Here is a 6038-nt window from a genome sequence, read left to right as displayed (position 1 = left end):
CCCTTGCTTCCCTTGCCTTTGGCGATGTTTCTAGGAAGAAGTTGCTTCGGCTGAGGTCAAAGAGGTTGCTGCCTGTGTTCTCTTTTAGGATTTTGATGGACTCCTGTCTCACATTGAGGCCTTTCAACCATTTGCAGTCTATTTTTGTGTGTGGTGTAAGGAAATGGTCCAGTTTCATTCTTCTGCCTGTGGCTGTCCAATTTTCCCAACACCATTTGTTGAAGAGACTGTCTTTGTTCCACTGGACATTCTTTCCTGCTTTGTCAAAGATGAGTTGACCATGGAGTTGAGGGTCCATTTCTGGGTTCTCTATTCTGTTCCATTGATCTATGTGTCTGTTTTTGTGCCAGTACCATGCTGTCTTGATGATGACAGCTTTGTAATAGAGCTGGGAGTCCGGAATTGTGATGCCACCAGCTTTGCTTTTCTTTTTCAACATTCCTCTGGCTATGCGGGGTCTTTTCTGGTTCCATACAAATTTTAGGATTATTTGTTCCATTTCTTTGAAAAAAGTGGATGGTATTTTGATGCGGATTGCATTGAATGTGTAGATTGCTCTAGGTAGCATTGACATCGTCACAATATTTGTTCTTCCAATCCATGAGCATGGAATGTTTTTCCATTTCTTTGTGTCTTCCTCAATTTCTTTCATGAGTATTTTATAGTTTTCTGTGTACAGATCCTTTGTCTCTTTGGTTAGATTTATTCCTAGGTATCTTATGGTTTTGGGTGCAATTGTAAATGGGATCGACTCCTTAATTTCTCTTTCTTCTGTCTTGTTGTTGGTGTATAGGAATGCCACTGACTTCTGTGAATTGATTTTATATCCTGCCACTTTACTGAATTCCTGTATGAGTTCTAGCAGTTTTGGGGTGGAGTCTTTTGGGTTTTCCACATAAAGTATCATATCATCTGCAAAGAGTGAGAGTTTGACTTCTTCTTTGCCAATTTGGATGCCTTTGATTTCTTTTTGTTGTCTGATTGCTGTGGCTAGGACTTCCAATACTATGTTGAATAGCAGTGGCGATAGTGGACATCCGTGCCGCGTTCCTGACCTTAGGGGGAAAGCTCTCAGTTTTTCCCCATTGAGAATGATATTCGCTGTAGGTTTTTCATAGATGGCTTTTACGATATTGAGGTATGTACCCTCTATCCCTATACTCTGAAGAGTTTTGATCAAGAAAGGATGCTGTACTTTGTCAAATGCATTTTCTGCATCTATTGAGAGGATCATATGATTCTTGTTCTTTCTTTTGTTAAGGTATTGTTTCACATTGATTGATTTGCGGATGTTGAACCAACCTTGCAGCCCAGGGATAAATCCCACTTTGTCATGGTGAATAATCCTTTTAATGTACTGTTGGATCCTATTGGCTAGTATTTTGGTGAGAATTTTTGCATCCATGTTCATCAGGGGTATTCGTCTGTAATTCTCCTTTTTGATGGGGTCTTTGTCTGGTTTTGGGATCAAGGTAATGCTGGCCTCATAAAATGAGTTTGGAAGTTTTCCTTCCATTTCTATTTTTTGGAACAGTTTCAGAAGAACAGGTATTAATTCTTCTTGAAATGTTTCATAGAATTCCCCTGGGAAGCCATCTGGCCCTGGGCTTTTGTTTTTTGGGAGATTTTTGATGACTGCTTCAATTTCCTTAGTGGTTATAGGTCTGTTCAGGTTTTCTATTTCATCCTGGTTCAGTTTTGGTAGTTGATACATCTCTAGGAATGCATCCATTTCTTCCAGGTTATCGAATTTGCTGGCATAGAGTTGCTCATGGTATGTTCTTATAATTGTTTGTATTTCTTTGGTGTTGGTTGTGATCTCTCCTCTTTCATTCATGATTTTGTTGATTTGGGTCATTTCTCTTCTCTTTTTGATAAGTCTGGCCAGGAGTTTATCAATCTTGTTAATTCTTTCAAAGAACCAGCTCCTAGTTTCATTGATCTGTTCTACTGTTCTTTTAGTTCTATTTCATTGATTTCTGCTCTGATCTTTATTATTTCTCTTCTCCTGCTGGGTTTAGGCTTTATTTGCTGTTCTTTCTCCAGCTCCTTTAGGTGGAGGGTTACGTTGTGTACTTGAGACCTTTCTTGTTTCTTGAGAAAGGCTTGTATTGCTATATACTTTCCTCTTAGGACTGCCTTTGCTGCATCCCAAAGATTTTGAATAGTTGTGTTTTCATTTTCACTGGTTTCCATGTATTTTTTTTTTTAAGATTTTATTTATTTATTTGAGACAGAGAGAATGAGAGAGAGAGCACATGAGAGGGGGGAGGGTCAGAGGAAGAAGCAGGCTCCCTGCCGAGCAGGGAGCCTGATGCGGGACTCGATCCAGGGACTCCAGGATCATGACCTGAGCCGAAGGCAGTCGCTTAACCAACTGAGCCACCCAGGCGCCCTCCATGTATTTTTTTAATTCTTCTTTAATTTCCTGGTTGACCCATTCATTCTTCAGTAGGATGCTCTTTAGCCTCCATGTATTTGAGTTCTTTCCGACTTTCCTCTTGTGATTGAGTTCTAGTTTCAAAGCATTGTGGTCTGAAAATAGGCAGGGAATGATCCCAATCTTTTGGTACTGGTTGAGACCTGATTTGTGTCCTAGGATGTGATCTATCCTGGAGAATGTTCCATGGGCACTAGAGAAGAATGTATATTCCGTTGCTTTGGGGTGGAATGTTCTGAATATGTCTGTGAAGTCCATTTGGTCTAGTGTGTCATTTAAAGTCTTTATTTCCTTGTTGATCTTTTGCTTAGTCGATCTGTCCATTTCAGTGAGGGGGTGTTAAAGTCCCCCACTATTATTGTATTGTTGTCGATGTGTTTCTTTGCTTTTGTTATTAATTGCCTTATATAATTGGCTGCTCCCATGTTAGGGGCATAGATATTTACAATTGTTAGATCTTCTTGTTGGATAGATCCTTTAAGTAGGATATAATGTCCTTCCTCATCTCTTATTACAGTCTTTGGTTTAAAGTCTAATTTGTCTGATGTAAGGATTGCCACCCCAGCTTTCTTTTGGTGTCCATTAGCATGGTAAATGGTTTTCCACCCCCTCACTTTCAATCTGGGGGTGTCTTTGGTTCTAAAATGAGGTTCTTGCAGACAGCATATCGATGGGTCTTGTTTTTTAATCCAGTCTGATAGCCTGTAGTATCACATCTTCTTTATCCATTCATCTGTCAGTGGACATCTGGGCTCTTCCCATAGTTTGGCTATTGTGGACATTGCTGCTATAAGCACTGGGGTTCAGGTGCCCCTTCGGATTACTACATTTGTATGTAGTAATTGGGGTAAATACCCAGTAATGCAATTGCTGGATCATAGGGTAGCTCTATTTTCAACTCTTTGAGGGACTTCCATGCTGTTTTCCGGAGAGGCTGCACCAGCTTGCATTCCCACCAACAGTGTGGGAGGGTTCCCCTTTCTCTGCATCCTTGCTAACATCTGTCATTTCCTGACTTGTTAATTTTAGCCATTCTGACTGCTGTGAGGTGGTATTGCATTGTGGGCAAACACTTTATTTTGCCAAGTGAGAACTTTCAAAAAAAATCATCTATTTTGGAGAAGGATACTTTAATATTAAAAAAGAGTGACAATGAATAAATTTGGCTTTATGCAAAAAAAAAAAAAAAACACTACTGAAATGCATTTATAAAAGGTTGTCTTTGTTTTTGAACTAAAATAGAGGTCTACCTGGGTTGAAAATATTAGTAACAGTCTTCTGCTAGTGAAGTAAGTTTTCATACTAAAGTTTATACTTTAATATAAAGCAACTTGAATTTATATGCTCATGTACCAAAGATACAGAATAATATAATACAACTTAATAATTAAGGAGAATGGGACCTAATTACCATCATTTTCACTCTATAAAGAATATGTAATGTCCATACTTCTGTTTTCACTTACAGCTCCTTTGAATTTACTTAAACCTTTATAAGCATAATATTTAATGAATGCATGTGTTAAATGATAATTATTAAGTCTGTACAAACATTCTATGAATGGTTCAGTATTTTTTTTGTCTTAAATTTTATGTGAGTTGGGGACCAGGGATCATACCTGTTTAATTCACTAGGTTCATTATCTGTTTAATGAACATACCTGGGATCATACCGGTTTAATTCACTAGGTTCATTATCAAGTGTATGGAGGGTCTTGATAAATGTTTTGATGAAGATACTACATTCCCAGAATGAGGGAACACGACCATTAAGGCATTTCAAAGGGAGACATTGGATAATTGTAGTGGAGAAAGATGGTAATGATGGCTATATGTGTAGGAGAATAAAATGAGATATGAGAAAACAAAGAGGATAAGAAAATAACTCATACAAGGAATTGAATTGGACCAGTAAACATCTGAAAATCTACTACTCGCATCAATGTCAAAAATTCCAAAGTGAACAGGTGATCTGAGCATGCTGCTGACATCCATCTTCACACCCTCTTGGTCTATAAAATACTTCTTTAGCTTCCTTGAACAAAGACACCACAGTGGGCTACACAAGGTGTAGCAAAGGAAAGGAAAGCTGTTCCGTCTCCTCTGTATGCATTAGTCATTTTTTTCCTCTGAGTCTGTGTCTTAATTGCCTTGCCTGTCTTATTAGATTGAAAACCCACTGGGTTGGGACCATCGCTACTAAGGTGTGCAACACTGAGCTTGGCAGGTGATCAGCACTCAATAAATGTCTATTGCTACCATAAACCAATGTATAAATCTCAGAAATAGGCATAATAATGGACCTGACAGATTAATGCCCAGGGCTATTTTTGTACAGCAGCATGGGCTAGCCAAATCAAAATCTGACATCTTAGATTCAATTCTTCTCTGTTTTGCATGTAATTCTCAGCCTTTCACGTTTTTGTCCTATGACAGACAGGAAGAAATGAGTCAACTTTTCAACATAATTGAATTAAGAAGCATTCTTCCCTCCCCACCTTTTTTTGTTTGTTTGTTTCTCAAATGCTATTGACCCATTATGTAGATGGCATTGCTTTTTAAAATTATTGATAGAGTGGTTCCAAATGCTACAGCAGATGTTTTATATAGCATTTATACTCAATATTTCAAGTCCTCTTCTTTGTGGGGGATTTTCTCCAGAAGCAAGAAACTACTTAAGGAAACCATGTAACTGATACTCTAATGCATTCTCTGAGGTGACTAAGAAAGAGTTATTATCAGTTTTTCTCTTTGGATAACAAAATGAACATGTGAAGAAATTGAGTGACTTAAGCAAGATCCCCCAGAGAAGCAGTAGTGACACTCTGAGTAGAATTCCCCTGAAATAAGAGATCTTCACAGGAAAACTAGGGCTATTTCTGGGGGTCATTGAAACTTTTTACAGTCATAACAAAATACAACAAACTTCAAATTCCACTTTTTCCTTACATGAACTAGCAGCTTTGTCTACCTGTGAGATAAGACTTTTTTCCCCCATCTTTGCGAACTCCACTGTAGCTGCAATCTACTATTAGTTCCCTTTTCTTAGTTGGATATTTTTATATTTCTATTCTTGGCCAATGTGTAAAAAGTCATCCAAATTAGATCATTCAAATACATAATATGATCATGAAATTATTTAAAAATTGCAATAAAATTCTTTAATCACCATAACTTCTTTCTGTGGCAAGATGATCATAAGTAAAAAAAAAATCAATTAAATAATTTGTACTCAGATCTAGTCTTTTTGAAGATAAGTATGAAAATAAAGCCAGGGTTGACCATATGACCCATCAAGGTTAATAAGAGAAAGCTGGGTTTTGAGGGTAGGGACTGAATGCATGATTAGATCCTACACTGACATAAAAGGAAGAGTCTAGGGTTCAAATTTACACTACATAAATCAAGAGGGATAAAAGAGGCAATTGTTTATGTAACTTAGAGACAAAAAATGCCATTGTCTCTATCGTTAAGATATTTCAGGTGTTTCTAGAATATTGCCAGCAAATATACCCACCCATATAGAACACTCTGCTAAACACTTGAAATTCTTTGGGTAGAATAGCAAAGGCAAGGAAAATATCTTCATGTAAATATT

This window comes from Mirounga leonina, unplaced genomic scaffold (genome assembly GCF_011800145.1).
Source record: "Mirounga leonina isolate KUSES-001 unplaced genomic scaffold, KU_Mleo_1.0 Mir_53, whole genome shotgun sequence".
Lineage (NCBI taxonomy): Eukaryota > Metazoa > Chordata > Mammalia > Carnivora > Phocidae > Mirounga > Mirounga leonina.
This window is presented reverse-complemented; position numbering follows the sequence as displayed.